This window comes from Cervus elaphus, chromosome 24 (genome assembly GCF_910594005.1).
Source record: "Cervus elaphus chromosome 24, mCerEla1.1, whole genome shotgun sequence".
NCBI classification, from domain to species: Eukaryota; Metazoa; Chordata; class Mammalia; order Artiodactyla; family Cervidae; genus Cervus; species Cervus elaphus.
Genome location: NC_057838.1, coordinates 68,026,556 through 68,051,399, shown reverse-complemented (window position 1 = coordinate 68,051,399; position 24,844 = coordinate 68,026,556). Strand labels below are relative to the sequence as shown.

Genomic DNA, 24,844 nt, shown 5'->3' with positions numbered 1-24,844 from the left:
CTGGCTTGGTGTGACAATTACACAGTGTACTCATTTGAGAAACTGTATATCTCCAGGTGAGCACTTTATGTTTTTTATCGTCGTCATGAAAGTTGGTCAGTCATGTCCGACTCTTTGCAAACCAGGCCAGAATACTGGAGGGGGTAGCCTTTCCCTTCTCCAGGGGATCTTCCCAACCCAGGGATTGAACCCAGGTCTCCCGCGTTGCAGGCAGATTCTTTACCAGCTGAGCCACAAGGGAAGCCCAAGAATGCTGGAGTGGGTAGCCTATCCCTTCTCCAGGGGATCTTCCCGACCCAGGAATCAAACCAGGGTCTCCTGCACTACAGATGGATTCTTTACCAGCTGAGCTATCAGGGAAGTCCTTATGTTTTTATACCAATATTTAAAAATAAAAGGAATCATAAGAACAATCATGGGGAATACTCTTACAATCTAGGAGTGGATAAATCACTGAACTCAGAAGGTTTAAAACACAGACCAATTTGATTAATTAAAACTTTTGCAGGATTTCCCTGGTGGTCTGCCATCACAGCCTTGTGGTGGTGAAGGAGCTTGCATAACTCAAGCTATGCTATTCAGGGCCACCCAAGACAGACGGGTCACAGAGAAGAGTTCTGACAAAACGTGGTCCACTGGAGGAGGGAATGGTAAACCATTCCAGTATTCTTGTCACAAGAAGCCTATCAATAGTATGAAAAGGCAAAAAAAGGTAACACCAGAAGATAAGCCCCCCAGATCAGAAGGTGTCCATTATGCTACTGGGGAAGAGCAGAGGACAATTACTAATAGCTCCAGAAGGAAGGAAGCCTCTGGGCCAAAGTGGAAACGATGCTCAGTTGCGGATTTGTCTGGTGATGAAAGTAAAGTCTGATGCTGTAAAGAACAATACTGCATAGGAGCCAGGAACGTTGTTAGGTCCATGAATTAAGGTAAAACGGAAGTGGTCAGACAGGAGGTGTTACAAGTGAACACCAACACCTTAGGAATCAGTGAACTAAAATGGACAGGAATGGGTGAATTTAATTCAGATGATCATTATATCTACTACTGTGGGCAAGGATCCCTTAGAAGAAATAGAGTAGCTCTCACAGTCAACAAGAGTCTGAAATGCAGTACTTGGGTGCAATCTCAAAAAGGACAGAATGATCTCAGTTTGTTTTCAAGACAAACCATTCAACATCACAGCAAACTAAGTCTATGCCCCAACCACTGATGCCAAAGAAGCCAAAGTTGACCTGTTCTATAAAGACCTACAAGACCTTCTAGAACTAACACCGAAAAGAGATGCCCTTTTCATCATAGAGGATTGGAATGTAGAACTAGGAAGTCAAGAGATACCTGGAGTAACAGGCAAGTTTGGCCTTGGAGTACAGAATGAAGCAGGGTAAAGACTAAAAGTTCTGTCAAGAGAACGCACTGGTCATAGTAAACATTCTTTTCCAATAACACAAGAGATGACTCTACACATGGACCTCACCAAATGGTCACAGAAATCAGACTGATTATATTCTTTGCAGCCAAAGATGGAGAAGCTCTATAAAGTCAGCAAAAACAAGACCGGGAGCTGACTGTGGCTAAGATCATGAACTCCTTATGGCTAAATTCAGGCTTAAACTGAAGAAAGTAGGAGAAACCACTAGACCACTCAGGTATGACCTAAATCAAATCCCCTATGATTATATGGTGAAGGTGATGAATAGATTCAAGGAATTAGATCTGGTAGACAGAGTGCCTGAGGAACTACGGATGGAGGTTTGTAACACTGTACAGGAAGCAGTGACTAAAACCATCCCAAAGAAAAAGAAATGCAAGAAAGCAAAGTGGTTGTCAAGGAGGCTTTACAAAGAGATGAGGAGAGAAGAAAGGAGAAAGGGAAAGATACACCCAACTGAGTGCAGAGTTCCAGAGAATAGCAAGGAGAGAGAAGAAGGCCTCCTTCAAAGAACAGAAGATAACAACAGAATGGGAAAGACCAGAGATCTGTTCAAGAATACTGGGGATATTAAGGAAACACTTCATGCAAGGATGGGCACAATAGAAGACAGAAATGGTAAAGACCTAACAGAGGCAGAAGAGATTAAGAAGAGGTGGCAAGAACTACACAGAACTACACAAAAAAAGTCTTAATGACCCAGATAACCACTATGGTGTGATCACACACCTAGAACCAGACATCCTGGAATTCGAAGTAAACTGGGCCTTAGGAAGCATCACCACAAACAAAGCTAGTGGAGCCAGCTAAGCTATTACAAATCCTGAAAGATGACGCTGTTCCAGTGCTGCACTCAATATGTCAGCAAATTTGGAAAACTCAGAAGTGGCCACAGGATGGGAAAAGGTCAGTTTTCATTCCAATCCCAAAGAAGGACAATGCAAAATAATGTTCAAATTACCATACAATCACACTCATTTCACACGCTAGCAAGGTAATGGCTCAAAATCCTTCAAGCAAGGCTTCAGCAGTACGTGAACAGAGAAATTTCAGATGTATAAGCTGGGTTGAAAAAAGGCAGAGGAACCAAAGATTAAATTGGCAACATCCATCGGATCACAGAAAAAGCAGGGAATTTCAGAAAACCATCTATTTCTACTTCACTGACTACATTACAGCCTTTAACTGCATGTATCACAACAAACTGTGGGAAACTCTTTTAAAAGAGATGGGAATACCGGACCACCTTACCTGTCTTGAGAAACCTGTATGTGGATCAAGAAGCAACAGTTAGAATTGGATATTGAACAACTGACTGGTTTCAAACTGGGAAAGGAGTATGACTAGGCTGTACGCTCTCACCCTCTTATTTAACTTATACACAGAGCATATCATGCGAAACGCCAGGCTGGGTGAAGCACAAGCTGGAATCAAGATTGCGGGGAGAAACACCAACAACCGGGAAGAAGAATTAAAGAGCCTCTTGATGAGGGTGAAAGAGAGCTAAAAAGCTGGCTTAACACTCAACATTCAAAAAACTAAGATTGTGGCATCTGGTCACATCACTCCATGGCAAATAGAAGGAGAAAAAGTGGAAGCAATGACAGGTTTTACTTTCGGGCTCCAAAACCACTGCAGATGGTGACTGCCACCATGAAATTAAAAGACACTTGCTCCTTGGAAGAAAAGCTATGACAAACCTAGACAGTGTATTGAAAAGCAGAGATATCACTTTGCTAACAAAGGTTTATATAGTCAAAACGATGGTTTTTCCAGTAGTCCTGTACTAATGTAAGAGCTGGACCATAAAGAAGGCTGAGTGCCAATAAATTGACGTTTTCAAATTGTGGTGCTGGAGGAGACTCTTGAGAGTCCCTCGGACAGCAAGGAGATCAAACCAGTCCTAAATCCTAAAAGAAATCAACCCACAATATTCACTGGAAAGACTGATGCTGAAGTTCCAATTCTTTGGCCACCCGATACAAAGAGCTGACTCATTGGAAAAGACCGTGATGCTGGAAAGATTGAGGGACTGAGGAGAAGGGGAGGGCAGAGGGCGAGACAGTTACAGAGCACCACTGACTCAACAGACACGAATAGGAGCAAACTCCAGGAAACAGTGGGGGACAGGGAAGTCTGGAGTGCTGCAGTTCATGGGGTCACAAAGAGTCAGACACGACTTAGCAACTGAACAACAACTGGTGGCAGGGGTTAAGAGTCCACTTGCCAGTGCAGGGGATACGGGTTCAATGCCTGGTAGGAACTAAGAACCCACATGCCATGGGGCATTTAAGCCCATGTGCCCCAGTTATTTAGCCTGGGAGCTGCAACTACTGAAGCCTGCATGCTCTAGAGCCCATGTTCTGTAATGAGAGAAGGCCCTGCTTGCTGCAACTAGAGGAAGCTGGCTTGCAGCAATGAAGAGCTGTGTGCCACAATGAAGACTCAGGGCGGCCACAGATAAATAGATAAATAAATACAGCCCTTCGCAACGCAAAACTTGCCAAAAACAAAATCAACATCTGCCAAGCACAAAACACAAAACAAAAGGTTAATTCCCTTACACAGAATTCTGCACGCCGTTAACAAGATTCATAATCCAGTAGGGCAGGCAAAGGCTACAAACAGGCAGAAACCCACATGGTCTATCAGAGAAGGATCCCCAGCATCTTCCCAACAACTATACATGAAAATCATCCCTTTTCATCTCTTAGAGTGCTCAAAAAGTGAAAGTGTTAATCGCTCAGTCATGTCAGACTCTTTGCAACCCCATGGATCACAGCACTCCAGGCTCCTCTGTCCATGGAATTCTCCAGGCAAGAACACTGGAGTATACTGCCCAGAATCTTGGGCAGCCGTTCCTTTCTCATTATAAGCAATTAATTTACAGAAGTGAGGGGGCTTCCCTGGTGGCTCAGATGGTAAAGTATCTGCCTGCAATGCAGAGACCGGGGTTTGATTCCTGCGTTGGAAAGATCCCTTGAAGAAAGGAATGGCGACCCACTCCAGTATTCTTGCCTGGAGAATTCCATGAACAGAGGAGCCTGGTGGACTACAGTCCATGAGGTCGCAGAGAGTCGGCCATGACTGAGCAACTAACATTTTCACACTTACGGAAGTGAGGAAACCTTTCTTTATGTATATTCATTGGTTTGACGTCCTTGGGGGTCATTTTGGAACTAGCAAAGATCTTGACTTAATGATTTCACCTCTGCCTTTAGGTATTTTCACACTTGAATGCAAAGACACCCGTGAACTTTACTGATCATTTTTTACAGCAAAGGGACAGAAACAGCTTAAATGTCAGGCTGATATATAAATTATGACACAACCGCACACCAGGATCCCTCTCTACCTGCTCTCCAGCCTGAGTGGCTGACAGATACACGCTAGGGAGTGGGCTTTCTTCCCCAGTGGCTTCATGTTGGGTTCAGCCCACAGGGAGCATTGTCAGAACAGAAAGAGTCAGGGAGAGTCAAGGAGGTTCTTTGTCTGGCTCGACCCCAGGCTCAGTCCCAGCTCCGCAGGCTCCTGTCAGGCAGCCCTCTTCACGCCCAGGGCCCAACAACCATTCTCCTCCTCACTTCTGCAGCCTCGACCTGGGGTCTTGCACCCTTCCCAAGACCCGCGGCCCTTTGCTGCAGTCCTGCAAAGCCTGCACCTGGTACCTCTTGGGGAGCTACAAAATACAAAGAAACTATATGGGACTGAAAATAACCCCCTGTGCATGCGCAGTTGGGGCAAGTTCTCGACCAAAAGATACAAAATTTACAAATCCCAACGGCCACTTCTGAAGAGCCGGGAGCAAAAACTGGGTGTCGGGAGCAAAACCAGGGTACTGCGCATGCCCCACTGCACTCAGCACCACAAAGAGGTGGGCAAAACACCTAAGCCCCACCTCAGCCCGACCCCCGGACACACCCCTGCCCTCACCCCATATAAGGAACCAGCTCCAGGGCCTGCTCCCTCCCTGAGCCCGTGCAAGAACTCCAGCGAAGCGCCGTCTGAGTCTCCAGTCTGTCCGTTTCTAGTGACTGGGGAAGGCCGGGAACCCGACCAGCGATGGCACCCGACCTGGGCCAGTCCCCTGCCGGGGCGAGGGCCGGGGAAAGTCCGAGACCACCGAGTGAAGCTGCGTGGCTGACCAACGCCTACCTGAACCGCATGCTTCACCAACACCGCCTGCTGTGAGTCTGCCTTCCTGGCCCTGGGGGCCTCGGGACCCTGGCTCGGGCAGTGCTGTCCCTCCTCCCTCTCCTGAAATCTCTGTCCTCTCCTTCTGAGAGATTTGTGCGTGTTAGAGATTGTAGTGGCTGGAACTTCTATGGTCCCAGTATTCTCTTCACTTCCCTGCTGTCTTGTTCTCTTTTCCAGTCTTTTCTGTCCCTCCTCCCTGTAACTCCCCTTCAGTCCTTATAACTGTGCTCCTGTTCCCTCTTCTGTCTTTAAGGTTTTGTCACTGGGGTCTTTCTATTATGTACTTTTGTCTGTCCGGTTGCTCCTGCAAGTCTCTGCCCAAACTGTGGGCAGGGTGGAGCATTTAAATTTTGAAATAAAAATGCAGCCCACATTGCCTGAGACTTTAAGAACGAAAAGACCAGAGGGGCTTGCACTTACCCCCTCCGCTTTCACAGTGTAACTATTCCGCCTGGGCTCTGGGAGCCTGCAGCTGTCCTCTGCTTTTGCAATGTAACTATTTTGCCTGAACTCAGGAACAGCCCGCTTCATCTGTAGCGCCCCAGACTGAAGGCGGGGGCAGGGGGGGGGGCGGTGCCCAGGGGAAGGAAGCCATTTTAAATTCAAGCCGGAAAACTAGGAAATCTCTGGTCCTATAGAAACTGGCTAGTCTGACTTTAAGCTTGTGGGTTTACCTCATTCAGATGTCTTGAGAGTCATCAACGATAAGTATAATACTTTCACTGTACCTAAGGTTACTGAAGGTCAGTTAAGTACACATTGTGTTTTTGTTATGAAATTTGCCAACAGGTGTAATAATCTGATATGATTAAATTTTTAAGTAAATGGGATGAACAATTGTTGGTTAACTCTAGGGGAATGACTATGTTTTAGAAGCATCCATCTAAAACAGTCTCTTTACAGGACCTCCATGCTGCTCCAGGGGTTAAGAAACCATCTTGCAACCCGCAGGACCAGAGTTCGACTCCTGGAGAAGGAAGTAAGGCTCGACGCGCCACGCCAAGACTGAGCCCGCGCTGCAACTACTGAGGCCGAGGACCCCAACTAGAGAGTCCGCAACGAGGGATCCCGCACCACGCAGTGAAGATCCCCCGTACTGCCAGTGAAACCTGCCGCAGCCAAATATATGAATAAATATTTAAAAGCAGAAAAAAGTCTCTGTACATCCTGGTACTCAAAACTAAATTACGTTAAATGATAGGAATTCACTGAATATCCAGGCCATTTCAAATATGATGGATAAAATGTTGGGAATATGAATTGCTAAATAAGTCTAAATTTGCCTGCTTTTGAGAGAGAAGCTGATGCTTGTTTGGGGCTGCTTTGAGAATAGAATGCCAATGTGAGAGAAGGTTTGTAAGATGTATGTTTTTGAGAAAGGAGGTATGAGGAACGGACATACACTTTGTTAAGGGAAAAAGGGTGATTTTTCTCCTAAGGCTGATTATTTCTAAATTGAAGAATAAGGGACAAAGTATTGCTACAGAAAGGGACAGGTTTGCAGAAGTAGAACATTGAGAAGAATTTTGTATGGGGTTTGGATTTTCTACAGTGGAATTAAACCTTACTAGGTAAGTGGGTTTTACTAAGACAGGCTATAGAAGGGCTAGATTTGGCCTTTGGTAAGAGAACGACGTTTTCCGGGAACGCTGCTTCTGGTAACAGATGCCGAGTTTCTGTGCCTTTAGGTGATCTGTACTTAGTTTACTTGGTTTTGAAACTTTTTTTTCACCTTAGCTTAAGGAATAATTGCTTCACAGTGACCGATGATTCTGACTGGGTTTTTGAAATTTTTGACAGACTTCCCAAACATCAGATTCTAATTAAAGTTCTCTTGACCTCCAGCTAACCTTGGGGGTGTTTCAAAGGGCCCCTGGATTATCCCAAACAGACCCTAATTTAACTGGTAGGTTAAATTACATGAGCGATGCTGTCCAAACCCGTTGTTGCCTGTGTCAGATAGAGGTTGTCTCCAATTTTATCGCAGTCACTAAACACATGGGGGAAGGGGTTTCAGGTTTTTCTGCTGTCTAGTCTCTCACCTTATTCTACGTCCAACAAATCCCCTGTGGGAGCACTCCCACCTCCAGCCCTCAGTTCCCGACCCCGGGGCATTCCCCACTGTGCCCAGCTCTGCTTCCTGACCCTGGGGCGTTCCCCACTGTGCCCAGCTCGGTTCCCGACCCCGGGGCGTTCCCCACTGTGCCCAGCTCCGCTTCCCCACCCCGGGGCGTTCCCCACTGTGCCCAGCTCAGTTCCCAACCCCGGGGCCTTTCCCACTGTGCCCAGCTCGGTTCCTGACCTCGGGGCGTTCTCCACTGTGCCCAGCTCAGTTCCCAACCCCAGGGCCTTTCCCACTGTGCCCAGCTCGGTTCCTGACCTCGGGGCATTCTCCACTGTGCCCAGCTCTGTTCCTGACCCTAGGGCGTTCTCCACTGTGCCCGGTTAGGTTCCTCCAGGAGTTCCTTTCTCCATCTCTAATCTCCCCTTTCCTCCAGGCTTCGGCAGCCCGTACCTTATTACAGACTATTCGGCTGGCCACGTCCAAGCAGCCCACATCCTGGGATTTATAGATGCCCACTCTTGAGGAACACACCCCAAAATCCGACATAGAGAAAACTGCTCTAGGACAACAAGCTCATAGACAACAGATGCCCCCCTCAGGGAGAGTCCTGGCAACGCACTGGCACTGGTTCAAACGTCCCCCATCGGGAACCCCTGGTGCAAGGGATGGAGGTGGCCAGAGTAGGGGACGCTCAAAACCCCATTATGTGAGGAGGGCATGCCAACCCCACTCTGACAAAAGTCTCCTGGGAAAATGTCTCTGGGAAGATGGGTTTCATTTCTAGGAGTGCTCTTGGTTGCAGATGACTCAACATGGGAGGATCCTCTTCTAAGCCAGAAGAGACACCTCTGGAATGTATCCTTAAAAATTACAAGTGTTAAAAATAGATGGGCTGAAGGGGGGGGGGGGGTGTACTTTACTACAACGCTGCCTGGCTTTTATAGAGGTTGGGAGATGGATAAAAATGTCCTGAAAATCCGTCTCTAAATTATAATATCATCTTGCAACTGGAAATCTTTACTGTCGCAAGATAGGAAAACAGACTGAGGTTCTGTATGTCCAAGTCTTCATGGTCCTTTACCAAAACCCCGCTCACTCCAGGCGGTTTCTGGGCATTTGAAGGCACCCCTGACATCTCAGGTCATCTCCTAACATCCACCAGCTCTCAGGGGGAGACCAAGCTTCCCCTGCTTCTCTAGACCCTCCTACTTCCCCGGAGGCACCTACTTCCCCAGATCCCTCTGACCAATCCCACACCCCAGCAACTCACAGTGGAACTTCCTATCATCCAAGATCCGACAAAGTGTGCCCTCCGAGGGAAGTGGCAAATGGCAGGGAGACAGTCAAAGGACACGACCCCTTCTCTTTAATCGATGTAGTTAGCCCAAGGCAGACTGAGCCAGTTTTCTCAAGACCCTAGTAAGTTTGTTGAAGGGTTTCAGGCCCTAACACTGGCCTTTGATTCTACTTGGAAGGATGCCCAAATAGTCTTCTCTACTTGCTGTACCTGCGAGGAAAGAGAATTTGGGCAGCAATCCAGCGTCACGGTGACCAGCCTGCCAATTCGTGTTTGTGCTGCTCCAAATCAGGAGCCCAGCAGGAGTCAGTTACTGGGAGGGAACAGAAGCCGGGATGTGCGTGGTGCGTGTGCATTAGGAGGGACGGGAAAGTGTACCCACAGTCAGGTAACTACGAAAAGGTCAAAGAAGTGACCCAAAAGAGAGAAAGAGAAAATCCAGCCTTCTTTCAGGGACAGCATGTGGAGGCTTTTAGAAAATCTACTGACATTGATCCACCCACCCCTGACGGTCAGACCTTGCTGGAACATGCTGTCAGCCCTAACATTAGGCGGAAACTCCAGAAGTTACAAATCGGCCCACAGACCCCAGTGCCGCAACTCCTAGAGGCGGCCCTTGGGGTATTCAGTAATCCAGACCAAATTGAGGATGAAGAACTTGATGTGAAAACAGGCCAGGGCTCAAGCTAAACTGAGGGCCACGCCTGGCAACCTCAGGACAACCCAAGGCGGGAAAGGAAGTTTAAGCATCCACCTGGAGGTAAAACCAGCAAGGGGGATGCTTCCAATGTAAGTCAACCAGCCAGTGGGCTCCAGAGTGCCAGGAAGAACTCCCTGGTCCGCGCCCAGTCTGCAGACAAACAGGTCACTGGAAGTGGGACTGTCCCCAGTCCCAAAGGGAAGGGGGACTCCCACTCCTGAGACAACCACACTGGACAACTGAGGAGCCCCGGGATGCTGGTGGCTCCCCTCCAACAAGACGTCTGTCTCCCTCAAGGAGCCTCAGGTGGCCCTTGGCATGGCAGGTAAGAAAACCAATTTTTAACTGATACGGGAGTCACTCACTCTGTCCTGATTTCTCGGGCTGGGCCTCTTCTCTCCAAAAGCTGTGCTGTGATGATGTCGAGGGAAAGCCTCACACTCGTGTCTTCGCTGGGCCTCTCACTTGTCAATCTGAACAGCGTTTGACCTCACACGCCGTTTTAGTTGTGCCTGAGTGTCCCAAACCCCACTTGTGGGTTCTCTTGGAGTCTTATTACAGCTAGCAGGCCCTGAGAGGCCCCTCTCCTTGACTCACGACGGATCAGCTGGAAGAACAAGGGCTGGCTGCCAGCCACATCCCGCACACAGCAGACCCTGCAGTTTGCGACAAGGGAGTCCCTGTAGTTCAGTTGCTCAGTCCTGTCCAACTCTGCGACCCTGTGGACTGGGAATCCCTGGGAGAGCTACAAATGCCCAACCTTTAAAAACAAGCCTTAAGCCAGAGTCGCTCATCCTAACAAAAGACAGTGTACCCTATAAAGTTGGAAGCAAAACAACGTTTGCAGCCCTTCACAGAGAAATTCTTAAATTATGGCCTCTTAGCGCCTGTCGGTCTCCATGCAATGCCCCTATTCTGCCAGTTTTTAAGCTAAAAGGGGACTATCGAGCAGTTCAAGACCTTAGGGCAGTAAACGAGGCAGGGGTCCCCACACATCCCCTGTGGCCAATCCGTAACAGTATGTCGGTCCAGAGTCCTGGAGATGCCGGGGGGTTTACTGCGCGTGACCTCAGCGATGGCTTCGTTTGTGTCATCTCATCTGTCTGCCTTCAAGTGGACTAAGCCCGAGTCAGGCCAAACGTAACAATACACCTGGACAGTACTGCCTCGGGAGTTTCAAGATCGCCCACATTGTTCGCCCAGGTCCTAGGAAAAGAACTAGGGGAAATAGACTTAAAAGATGGAGCCCTGTGGGAATTCCTTGGTGGTCCAGTGGTTGAGAACCCACCTGCCAATGCAGGGGACATGGGTTCCATCCTTGGTCTGGAAAGATTCTGCATGCTGTGCGGCAACTAAGCCCAAGGCCCACAACTAGAGAAGCCATCGGAATGCAACTAGAGAGTAGCCCCTGCTCACTGCAACTAGAGAAGAGTCCACACCCAGCAGCGGAGACCCAACGCAGCCAACAAAGAGACAGAAAGAGGGGCCTTTCCACAGTATGTAGGTGACGTGTTAATATACAGTCCTGCCATGGAGGCCTCGGATCAGAATATCACTTCAGTCCTTAATTTCCTTGGGGTCCGCGGCTACAGGATCTCCCCGGGGCGGGGCGGGGAGGGGGGGAGGGAAGAAAAGCACAAATCTCAAAGCAACAAGTTAAATATCTGGGATATATTACCAATCCTGGGAGGAGACAGTTCTCTCCAGACAGAAAACAAGCTATATGAGGCCTGAGCATCCCAAAGACCAAAAAAAAAAAAAAAAAAGTATCTTTGTACTTTCTTAGGCATGACAGGATTTTTGCAGATCTGGATTCCAGGATTCGGACTAATGGCCAGACCTGTATATGAAGCCACCAAAGGCCCAGATGCAGAGCCATTACTTTGGATTGGGGAACAAGAGAGGGCTTTTAACAAAACCACGGAGGCCCTCACCAGAGCTCCTGCTCCGGGGCTCACCAACTGAAAAAAAAAAAAAAAAAACCACATTTATCTTCAGTGTAGCTGAGAGCAGGGGGCACCTCTAGGGGTCCTAGTACAAAAGCTAGAAGTTCCTCAGCCTACAGGCTATTTTCCTAAACTAGATTTCGTGGCCTGGCTGCCTCTGGGTGGTACCTGGCGCTGCTTTTTTAGTGGAGGAAGCTAACAAGTGTACCTCTGGACAGTCACCAGAAGTCTAGGTCCCTCATCAAGTACGAGGCACTCACCACTGACTAACCAGGGGTCACCTTGCTAAGGACCAGGCTTGACTGCTTGACTTCTCACAGCTAACCCTCAAAACGTGCCAGTGCGAATGCTCGCTAGCAACACTGGAGTGAGTGGACAGATGCAAGCCCCGCCGGCCTGTGCCCAGACAGGCGCGTGCCACCGCCGTGTCACGTGAGGCTGCGTTCCCACGCGCTCTGCACCTCCATGCGGTGTGCACCGCAAACTCTGTGGACTTCTCACAGTAAAGGACCTAGAATTCCAAACAGTGAATTAAAACACTGAGCCTACTAACTACTACATTAACAAGCTGACTCGGGTCATTTTTTGGAGGTTATAAGTGATGCTGGTTTGTTTAAAACACTCCATCACCAATCTGCTTTCACGAAAATCGTTTTGTTTTTATTATTCTCAGTGTGTGCTCCCACTTCCTCAGTGATCTTTAGCAATTAGAGGTTTTTAACATTTATACACTTTCTAATTTTCAATATTATCATAAAATAAAAACTAGAAAATAAGGTAGAAAAATGTGTGTTCCGCTTTAGAAGAAAACAAACAAAAATCAGTGCTTTATTCCAACGTTGTATCTACTTTAATCTGTACATTCCACTTTCCCCATTCTTGGAGATAAAAAACGGGGTTAGAAACTTTAAAATATGACAGCCTACACAGAGCAAAGTGGCTGGTGCAGCACCTACCTGGGGTCACAGCGTTTGGAAGCTGAGGCCACGGTTTCAGGACAACGACGAGTTGAAAGAGTCAATCTGGTCTGTGTTTCTAGCTGACGAGGACATCCTCTGAGGAAATGCCAAATGCTCTTCAGGCTCACTGACTGCTCTTGGGTTTTTTGTTTGTTTGTTTTTAAGCAGCAGCAGCAAAACCTTTGCCACCTAACACTTCAGCCCAGAAGGCTGAGCTAACAGCCCTAACTAAGGCCTTACGTTGGGAAAAGGAAAAATTAGACATACACATACAGACTCAAAATATGCCTACCTTGTTTTACATGCCCATGCAACTCTCCAGAAAGAAACAGGGCTTTTGAATGCAAAAAATTCCCCTGTAAAAGATGGGACTGAGACCTTATATCTCATAAAAGCAGGTCAAAAACCAAACTAGTGGTAGCCATTTACTGCCACAGACACCAAAAGGAAATTTTTCAAATTACCCCGAGGGAACAACAGGGCCGATCAGGAGGCAAACAAAGCAGCTCTGATGTCCAAACCAGGTAAAAACCAACACTGAGAAAACTTCCCTGCTGGTGCAGTGGCGAGGAGTCCCTCTGCCAAGGCAGGGGACGCGGGTCTGCCCCACGCCCCAGAGCAAACGGGCCCGTGAGCCCCACTACCGAGCCCTCGCGCCCAGAGCCTGGTCGCCGCCAGGAGAGAAGCCGCAGCGCCTCCACGCAGAGCCGCCCCGCCCCCTCAAGGAGAGAAAGCCCCGCGCAGCAGTGAAGGCCCTGCACAGCCAAAGACAAACGACGAAGCAAAAGGATAGAGAGACCAGCACTGAGAAAAGCTGACAAGCCACTTGGCCTCAGCAGACAATTAACCACCAAATCTTGCTATTCTTTATGGGCAGGGACACCCAAAAACGGTTTACTAGTGTGTTCTCCTGGATTCCACAAGGTGTAAAAAACTTTGGAGGTTTTTATTTTCTTGTTAACTCTCTCCTCTTCAGTCACTCTTATTTAGGCTGTTATTTCCTTGGATACCCGTTGTCTTCCCTACTGTCGTAAACCTGAAACTAAGATTCTTCAATCCAAGGAGACCTGGGACCAACAGGGCCAGACCTCACACTCTAAAAAATAGAAAAACAGGCACATCTCTGGTGGTCCAGCGGACAGGACTCAGACTCCACACTCCCAAGGCCAGGGGCCCAGGTTCACTCCCTGATCGGGGAGCTGGATCCCACACAGTGGAACTAAGGGTTTCTATGCTCCAACTACAAAAGATTATAAATGTCACAACTAAAGATCTCATATGCTACAAGTAAGACACTGCACAGTTAATATTTTTTTTAAAAAAAAGAAAAGAGTATATTAATAAAAAAATTAAAGTAAAATAAAAATTTTTGACCAAACTTGTAAAATAGTGAATATAAAACCCAAATAAACAAATGGGACCTAAATAAACATAAAGCTTTCTGCACAGCATAAGAAGCCATAAACAAAACAAAAAGACAACCCTCAGAATGGGAGAATATAATCGCAAGTGAAGCAACTGACAAATGATTAATCTCCAAAATATAAAAGCAGCTTGTGCAGCTCAATATCAGAAAAACAAATAACCCAATCAAAAAATGGGCAGAAGACCTAAACAGACGTTTCTCCAAAGAAGATATACAGGTGGCCAACAAGCACATGAAAAAAAGCTCAACATCACTCATTATTAGAGAAATGCAAATCAAAACCACATTGAGATATCACCTCAAACCATTCAGAGTGGCCACCATCAAAAAAATCTACAAACAATACATGCTGGCGAGGGTTTGGAGAAAAGGGAACCCTCCTGCACAGCTGGTAGGGAGGTAAATGACACAGCCACAAGGGAGAACAGTACAGAGATTTCTTAAAAATCTAGGAGCAAAATTCCCATATAACCCAGCAACCCACTACTGGGCACATACCCTGAGAAAAACCACAATTCAAGAACACATATATATCCAAATGTTCACTGCAGCACTGTTCACAATCGTCAGGACGTGGAAGATGCCTAGATGTCCATCGACAGAATAAGGAAGTTATGGTACATGTATAAAATGGAGTATTACTCAGCCATAAAGAGGAGTGGATTTCAGTCAGAAGAACTAAGGTGGATGAACCTAGAAGCTCTTATACAGAGTGAAGTAAGTCAGAAAGAGAAAAAACAAATATCGTATATGGATGTATATACATGGACTCTAGAAACACGGTACTGACGAGCCCACTTTCAGGACAGGGAGAGAGAAGCAGACTAGCAGACGGGCGGCGCGGCGGGGGAAGGAGAGGCTGGGACGGACTGCGGGCAGCACTGACACACACACACTCACGGGGGAGACAGACAGCTAGTGGGGAGTCGCTATGCAACACGCGGAGCTCAGCCCAGGGCCCCACGAAAACCCAGACTGGTGGGATGAGGTGGGTGGTGAAAGGGAGGTTCCAGAGGGAGCGGGCCTATTTATAGCTGATTCAAGTTGTTGTATGGCAGAAACCAACACAACATTCTAAAGAAATTATCCTCCAGTTAAAAATAAAAAAAAATACAGCTTCATAAGAGATATGGCATCATTACCCGGAACCACATTCATAAAATTTAGAAAATTTCTTGTGTATTGCCAGCTTATTTTGCCTGTTAATGTAAGTAATATTTTCAACATTAGCCACCAAAAGGATAAATTTCTTATAACTGACTTTGTATTTAATTCTGTCAGATAATTTCCTCTGAAATCTGATGAAGAATATACTGTGAACAATTTCTGGCAATCTTTGTTTTTTAATTGTGTTTTGCTAAAGAGGCCCAATCTGTTGTTTGTTTGGAGTTGTTACCACATTAAATTGATTTAGGGACACACACCAAAAAAAAAAACCCAGAAGACCTAAACAGACATTTCTCCAAAGAAGACATAAAGACTGCCAACAAACACATGAAAAGATGCTCAACACTGTTCACTATTAGGGAAATTCAAACAAAAACTTCAATGAAGTATCACCTCGCAATAATCAAATGGCCATCACCCAAAAAAAAAAAGAACAAAAAACCTACAAACAATAAATGCTGGAGAGGATGTGGAGAAAAAGAAACCCTCTTACACTGTTGATGGGAATGTAAACTGATACAGCTACTGTAGAGAGCAGTATAGAGATTCATTTAAAAAAAATTAGAGATAAAACTACCACATGACCCAGCAATATACTGGGCATATATGCTGAGAAAACCATAATTCAAAAACACACATCTACCTCAATATTCACTGCAACACTATTTACAATAGCCAAGACATGGAAGCAACCTAGATATCCATCAGCAGATGAATGGGAAAAGGTGTGGTACATATATGTAATGGATTATTACTCAAGTCATAAAAATGAATGAATTAGAGTCAGTTGAGCTGAGGTGGATGAACCTAGAGCCTGTTATATGGAGTGAAATAAGTCAAAGAAAAAAACAAATATTGTATATTAACGCATACATACGGAATCTAGAAAAATGGTACTGATGAACCTATTTGCAGGGCAGGAATAGAGACGCAGAAAACAGACTCGTGGACACCCAGGGGAAAGAAGAGGGTGAATTGAATTGAGAGAGCAGCAGTGAAATATGTATGTGACCATCTGAGGAAGAGCTAGTGGGAAAGCCCTGTGTAACACAGCGAGCTTACCCTGGTGCTCCGTGAAGACTAGAGGGATGGGATGGAGGCTCAAGAGGAGGGCTCGATATATGTACACTTATGGCTGATTCACGCTGTTGTATAGCAGAAACACAATACAACACTGAAAAGCAATTATACTCCAAATAAAAATATTAGTAAACATTTAAAAATGCAAAACACTTTTAAAAAGGCCAAAAAATTCTTAAAAAATAAACATAAATTTTTGACATACTGTCTAAAATAATGAATGTAAAAACAAAAAATAAACAAATGGGACCTACTTAAAAAGATTTTGCACAGCAAAGGCAACCACAAACAAAAAGAAAAGACAACCCTCAAAATAAGAGATGATATTTGCAAATGAAGCAACTGACAAAAAGTTAATTTCCAAAGTATACAAACAGCGCATGAAGCTCATCAAAAAATAAACAATCCAATCCAAAAATATGCAGAGACCTAAATAGACATCTCTCAAAGAAGAGACACAGATGACCAACAAACACATGAAAAGATGCTCAACATCGCTCATTATTAGAGAAATGCAAACGAAGACGATGAGGTATCGTGTCACACCAGTCAGAACAGCCATCACCAAAAAATCTACAAACAATAAATGCTGGAGAGAGTTTAGAGAAAACGGAACCCTCTAATACTGCTGGTGAAAACATAAATTGGTACAGCCACTACAGAGAACAGTGTGGAGGTTCTTTAAAAAACGAAACAGAGAACTACCATATGACCCACCAATCCCACTACTGAGCATATATACCCTGGGAAAACCATAACTCAGAAAGACACATTGAGGGATTTCCCTGATGGTACAGTGGATAAGAATCCGTCTGCCAATGCAAGGGAACAGGTTTGACCCCTGGTCTGAGAAGATCCCACATGCTGCAGGGCAACTACACCTGGTGCCCCAACTCCTAAGCCTGAGCCCGAGCCTGCAAGCCGCAGTAACAGCCTGCGTGCCTCGACCACTGAAGCCCGCCGCCTGGAGCCTGCACTCCACAAGAGAGCCACCGCAGTGAGAGGCCCAGGCGCCGCAACAAAAACCCGGCACAGCCGAAAATAAACAAATCTAAAAACAAAAGAAGACACATGGACCCCAGTGTTCAGTGCATCACTGTTTATAATAGCTGGGCCACGGAAGCAACCTAGATGTCTATCGACAGATGAATGGGTAAAGAAGATATGACACATATATACAATGGCATATTACTCAGCCATAAAGAGAAATGAATTGGAGTCAGCTGAACTGATGTGGATGAAACTAGAGCTTGTTTTACAGACTGAAGTAAGTCAGAAAGAGAAAAACAAGTATCATATATCAACACACATATACAGACTTTAGAGAAACGGTACTGGGGCACCTACTTGCAGGCATGAATAGAGACACAGACAGAAAGGACGTGTGGACACAGGCGTGGAAAGAGAAGGGTATGGATGAGACGAGCACTGGCGTGTACTTGACCACGTGTAAAACGGATAGCTAGCGGGAAGCTGCGGCACAGCACGGGTGAGGGTTCCGTGAGGACCTGGACAGGTGACATTCGGGGGGTGGAAGGCTCAAGAGGAAGAGGATATATGAACACACAAAGGATTCACCATGCTGGACAGCAGAAACTAACAACTCAGTAGCAATTCTATCCCAATAAAAATAAAATAGAAAAACACGTTAGACTGTAACCCTGAGATTAACAAAAATACACATCCAAGCACAATGGCTCCTTGGGAGGCGGGAGGGGCCCATCACCTGCTGTCCGGCCAGCAGTAAAACCGGTCCCACCCCATCCTAGGTTCCTTAGTAGCTAGAGTTGTGGTTCTCCTTTTAGGCCTTTTTTTAACCTTTTAGTAAAATTCGTGCCTTTTTGGCTGTAACAGTTCAAAGTTAAGCATATGATGGCTATTCCAGATTGGACAGGGGGTGGGGAGAGAGATTAAAAGAGGGAGATGACACATGTATATTTACAGCTGAGTCAGGTTGCTATATGGAAGACACCAACACAACATGTTAATGTAATTATACTCCAATTAAAAATCATTTGTAAATACTGGTTAAAAAGTTAAAAATAAAATAAAAATTGTGGATCCACCTTTGTGAACATAGATGGCCAACAAACACATAAAAGATGCTCAATATCGCTCATCTTCAGAGAAATGCAAATGAAAACAATGAGGAATCATTGCATACGGGTCAGAAAGGCCATCATTAAAAAAAAAATCTACAAACAAAAAATTCAGAAGAGGATGAGAAGAGAGGACCCTCGCGCACTGGTGGTAAAAATGTAAATTGATATGGCCACAATAGAGAACAGTATGGAGACTTAAAAAACAAGAAAAAAACCTACCATATAGCCCATCAGTCCCACCACTGAGCACACACCTGAGAAACTCTTAAACTCCAGGGTCCATTGCACTATTTCAGTGCAATGGATAGTCACTATCCTGGCTATCAACTCTGCTTTTTATGATAGGATATGCAATTAACCTAGATATCTGTCAACAGATAAATGGATAAAAAAGTTGTGGTACATATATAGAATGGAATATTATTCAGCCATGAAAAGGAACAAATTTGAGTCAGTTCTAGATAGGTGTATGAACCTAGAGCCTCTGATACAGAGTAAAGTAGGTTAGAAAAACAAGTATCGTATATTAATGCATATATATGGAATCCAGACAAGTGGTACCGATGAACCCATCTGCAGGTGGGAATTGAGAGCCTGCGGTCAAGAATGGACTTGCAGACCCACGGCGGGACGCACAGGGCGGGAAGGGCTGAGAGCGTAGCCCTGAGACATATGCATCACCAGCGGTACGGTGGGCAGCCAGTGGGAAGGTGCTGTGTAGCAGGGAGCTCAGCCTGGCGCTCTGACGACCTGCAGGGATGGGGTGTGGGCGGTGGTGGGTGGGGCAGGCTGGAGGCACATTCAAGAGGGAAGGGATGTACGTATAATTATGTCTGACTCACTGTTTTATGGCAGAAACCAACACAACACTGTAGAACAGTTAACAAAAATTGTCAGGGAAAAAAACATTTTAATTTTAAAAACCAAAGAAAAATTATTTAAAAAATAAAAATAGCTTGATCCACCTTTGAAAATAATGACTAGAAAGACAAAAATAAACAATTAGGACATATTTAAACTTAAAAGCTTTGGCACAGCAAAGAAACCACAAACAAAACGAAAAGACAGTCCACAGCATGGGAGACAATGTTTGCAAGGTCTGCAAAAACAGCAACTGATGAACAATTAAGCTCCAAATTATACAAAAAGCCCATGGAGCTTAACTTTAAAAACAAACAATCTGATCAAAAAATACCTGGAAGACCTAAATAGACATCTCTCCAAAAACATGTACTCTTGGCCAGCAAAAATATGAAAATATGATCAACATCACTCATTAAGAGAGAAATGCAAATGAGAAACTCAATGAGGTACTACCTCACATGGGTCAGAATGGCTATCGTCAAAAATTCTATCAATAAATACTGGAGAAGGTGTGGGGAAATGCGTGCCTCTTGGACTATTACTGGGAATGTAAACTGATATAGCAACTATGGACAACAGTATGGAGATTTGTTAAACTAGGCATCACATGACCATACTGTGCAACTAACAAGTTGCTCAGTCATGTCCAACTCTTTGCGACCCCACGGACTGTAGATGGCCTGACTCCTCCATCCACGGGGTTCTCCAGGCACGAACACCAGAGTGGGTTGCCAAATATGACCATATGAGCCGGTAATCCCATTACTGGGCATATACCCTAAAAATATCATAATTAAAAACCAGACATGCACCCCAAAGCGCACTGCTGCACTGTTTATGATAGCTAGGACATGGAAGCAACATAGATGCCCATCCACGGGTGAATGGAGAAAGAAGTTGTGTTACATATATGCAGTGCAGTATTATTCAGCTACAAAAAGGAAGGAATTTGGGTAAGTTCTGAGGGTGGTGGATGAACCTAGAGTCTCTTATACAGAATGAATTCAGAAAAACAAATATCATATAATAACATTATAGGGAATTTAGACAAATGGTATTCATGAACCCATCTGCAGGGCTGGAATAGAGACCCAGAGGGACAATGGACTCGTGGTCAAGGTCGGGGAAGGACAAGGTGGGATGAATTGAGAGAAGAGCACTGAAATATAAACATTACCATGTGAAAATGCATACTTCATGGGAAGCTGCCGTATAACACTGAGAACACAGCCTGGGGAGCTGTGATGACCTAGACAGGTGAGGGTGGATACAGTTCAAGAAGGATGGGATATACGTGTATTTATGACTGACTCCGTTGTTGTATGATGAAACTAACACAACATTATAAAGGAATTTTACTTCAGTTGAAAGAAACTTTAAATTATGAAAAATTAAATAAAAATCTTGACCCATATTCAAAAATGATGAATATAAAAGCAAAAACAGACAACTGGAACATTCTTAAAACCTTCTGCACAATGAAGGAAACTACAGACAACATGAAAAGACAACATTCAGAATGGAGGACAATATTTGAAACAAGGAAATTGACACCAGATTAACTTCCAAATTATATAAACAGCTCATTGAGTTCAGTTTCAAGAAAAATTGTGTTGTTCAGACGCTCAGTCATGCAGGACTCTTTGCAACCCTGGGACTGGAGTACGTCAGGCTTCCCTGTCCTTCATGATCTCCTGGAGTTTGCTCAACTCATGTCCACTGAGTTGATGATGTCATCCAGTCATCTCATCCTCTGTTGCCCCCTTCTCCTCCTGCCCTCAATGTTTCCCAGCATCAGCGTCATTGCCAATGAGTTGGCTCTTCACATCAGGGGGCGAAAGTATTGGAGCTTCAGCATTCATCCTTCTAATGCATATTCAGGGTTGATTTCCTTTAGGATTGACTGATTTGATCTTCTTGCAGTCCAAGGGACTCCCAGGAGTCTTCTCCAACACTACAGCTCAAAAGCATCAATTACTTGGCACTCAGCCTTCTTTATGGTCCAACTTTCACATCCATACATGACTACTGGAAAAACCACAGCTTTGACAAGACGGACCTAGGTCAGCAAAGTGATGTCTCTGCTTTTTAATATGCTGCCTTGGTTGGTCATAGCTTTTCTTCTAAGGAGTGTCTTTTAATTTCATGGCTGTAGTCACCATTCACAGTGATTCTGGAGCCCAAGAAAATAAAGTCTGTCACCGTTTCCATTTTTTTCCCTATTTGCCATGAGGTGATGTGACTGGATACAATGATCTTAAGTTTTGAGAATGCTGAATTTTTAGCCAGCTTTTTTTTTCACTCTCTTCTTTTCATCTTCATCAAGAGGCTCTTTAGTTTTTCTTTGCTTTCTGCCATTAGGGTGGTGTTATCTGCGTATCTGAGGTTACTGATATTTCTTCCAGAAATCTTGATTCCAACTTAAGCTTTACACAGCTTGTCATTTCACATGATGTACTTTGCATATGAGTTAAATAAGCAGGGTAACAATATACAGCCTTGACATACTCCTTTCCCAATTTGGAACTTGTCACTTGTTCCATGTAAGGTTCTGTTGCTTCTTGACCTATATACAGGTTTCTCAGGAGACAGGGATGGTGGTCTGGTAGTCCCATCTTTTTCAGAATTATCCACAGTTTGTTGTGATCCACACAGTCAAAGACTTTAGCCAATGAAACAGAAGTAGGTGTTTTTCTGGAATTCCCTTGCTTTTTCTATGATCCAGTGGATCCTGGAAATTTGATCTTTGGTTTCCCTGCCTTTTCCAAACCCAGCTTATACATTTGGAAGTTCTCGGTTCAGGTACTATTGAAGCTTACCTTGAAGGATTTAGAGCAATGCCTTGCTAGAATATAAAATGTGCATAATTGTGCAACAGTTTGAACATTCTTTGGCACTGCCCTTCTTTGGGACTGGAATGAAAACTGACCTTTTCCAGTCCTGTGGCCAGTGCTGAGTTTCCAAATTTACTGTCATACTGAGTGCAGCACTTTAACAGCATCATCTTTTAGGAATTGAAATAGTTCAGCTGAAATTCCACCACCTCCACTAGCTTTGTCTGTAGCAATGCTTCCTAAGGCCCATTTGACTTCACACTCCAGGATGTCTGGCTCTAGGTGAGTGATCACACCACTGTGGTTATCCAGGTCATTAAGACCTTTTTTGTACAGTTCTTTTGTGCATTTTCTGTGTATTCTTGCCACCTCTTCTTAATATCTTCTGCTTCTGTTAGGATATTGTACCCATCCCTGCATAAAATGTCCCCTTCAGTTCAGTTGCTCAGTCGTATCTGACTCTTTGCAACTCCTTGGACCGCAGCACGCCAGGCCTCCCTGTCCATCACCAACTCCCGGAGTTTACTCAAACTCATGTCCATCAAGTCAGTGATGCCATCCAACCATTTCATCCTCTGTTGTCCCCTTCTCCTCCGGCTTCAAACTTTCCCAGCACCACATTCTTTTCAAATGAATCAGTTCTTTGCATCAGGTGGCCCAAAGTACTGGAGTTTCAGCTTCAGCATCAGTCCTTCCAATGAATATTCAGGACTGATTTCCTTTAGGATGGACTGGTTGGATCTCCTTGTAGTCTAAGGGACTGCAATGTCCCTTGTCCCCTTGGTATCTCTAATTTTCTTGAAGAGATCTCTAGTCTTTCCCATTCTACTGTTTTCCTCTATTTCTTTGCACTCTTCTGAGAAGGCTTTCTTATCTCTCCCTGCTACTCTTTGGAACTCTGTATTCAAATGGGTATATCTTTCCTTTTCTTTTTCGCCTTTTGCTTCTCTTCTATTTTCAGCTATTTGTAAGACCTCCTCAAACAAACATTTTGCTTTTTTGCATTTCTTTTTCTTGGGGATGGTTTTGATCACTGCCTCCTGTACAATGTTACGAACCTCCACCCATAGTCCTTCAGGCACTCTGTTTATCAGATCTAATCCCTTGAATCTGTTACCTCCACTGTATAATCATAAGGGATTTGATTTAGGTCATACGTGAATGACCTATTGGTTTTCCCTAGTTTCTTCAATTTAAGTCTGAATTTTGCAGTCAGGAGTTCATGATCTGAGCCACAGTCTGCTCAAGATAAAAGACAATCTAATACAAAAAATGGGGGGAGACTAAATGGACATCTCCAAAGAAGAGATACAGATAACCAACATGAAAATATGATCAACATTGCTCATTATTAAAGAAATACAAATGAAAACCTCAATAAGGTATCACTTCACAGGGTCAGAAAGGCCACAATCAAAAATTCGACAAAGAATAAATGCTGGAGAGGGTGTAGAGAAAAGGAACACCCTTGCACTGTGGGTGGGAATGTAAACTGACACAGCCATCATGAACAACGGTATGGACACTCCTTAAAACAGGTAGGGGTAAAACTACCATGACCAAGTAACCCCACTACTGGACATATACCCTGAGAAAACAATAACTGAGAAAGACACATGTATCCCAATTATCCGTGGAGCTCTGTTTACAATAGACAGGACATGGAAGCAACCTAGATGTCTGTCAACACGTGAACAGATAAAGAAGTTGTGCTACAGAAATACCACGGGATATTGAAAGTGAAAGTCGCTCAGTCATGTCCGACTCTTTGTGACCCCGTGGACTACACAATCCATGGAATTCTCCAGGCCAGAATACTGGAAGGGTAGCCTTTCCCTTCTCCAGGGGATCTTCCCAACCAGGGATCGAACCTTGGTCCCCCACACTGCAGGCGGATTCTTCACCAGCTGAGTCACAAAGGAAGCCCACCATGGGATATTACTCAGCCATAAGGAACAAATTCGTTTCAGTTCCAGGGACATGGTTGAACCTAGAGCCTCTTAGAGAGAGTGAAGAAGTCAGAAAAACAAATATTGTATTTGATGCATCTATATGGTATCTAGGAAAATGGTATCAATGAACCTATTTTCAGGGCAGGAACACAGACCCAGAGGTAGAGAATGGACTTGTGGACTCAGCAGAGGAAGGACTGGGTGGAACAAATTGAGAGAGTAGCATGGAAATACATACATGAGCATGTGTAAAATACATAGTGAGTGCATAGTTACTGTGTAACACAGGGAGCTTATCCTGGTGAACTGTGACGACCCAGACGGGTGGGGGTTGGTGGGACGGAGGTTCAGCATGGAGGGGTATACACACATATATGGTTGACTGACACCTTGTATGGCAAAAATCAACACATAATTGTAAAGCAAACATACTCCAGTTAAAGAATGAAATAATTATGAAAAATAAAAATAACAGTTTTTGACCCATTTTCTAAAATAATGAAAATAAAACAAAAAATAAAAAATTTGAACCTAATTAAACTTAAAAGGTTTTGCCCAACAAAGGAAACGACACACAAAACGATAAAGACAACACACTCAGAATCAGAGACAATATTTTAAAGGAAGCAACTGACATCATATTACCTTAGAAAATATACAGTTTCTGGAGCTCAGTGTCAACAAACAATAAAAATCCATTCAAAACACATGCGGAATACCTAAATGGACATCTCTCCAAAGACATACAGATGGGCAACCAACACATGAAATGTCGTTCAACATCAGTCATTATCAGAGAAATGCAAATGAAAACTTCAGT

General features: G+C 44.7%; 1 protein-coding gene and 1 long non-coding RNA gene across 2 annotated transcripts in view; one reads left to right on the top strand and one right to left on the bottom strand.

Moving 5' to 3' along the window:
• The window catches only part of MRPS25 (mitochondrial ribosomal protein S25), a 46,724-nt gene that overhangs the window by 13,158 nt on the left and 8,722 nt on the right, over positions 1-24,844 (bottom strand). The window lies entirely within an intron of this gene.
• Positions 5,483-6,786, top strand: LOC122682821. The gene is made up of 2 exons (XR_006337530.1): positions 5,483-5,622; positions 6,536-6,786. It is a non-coding gene; the product is annotated as an uncharacterized LOC122682821 (long non-coding RNA).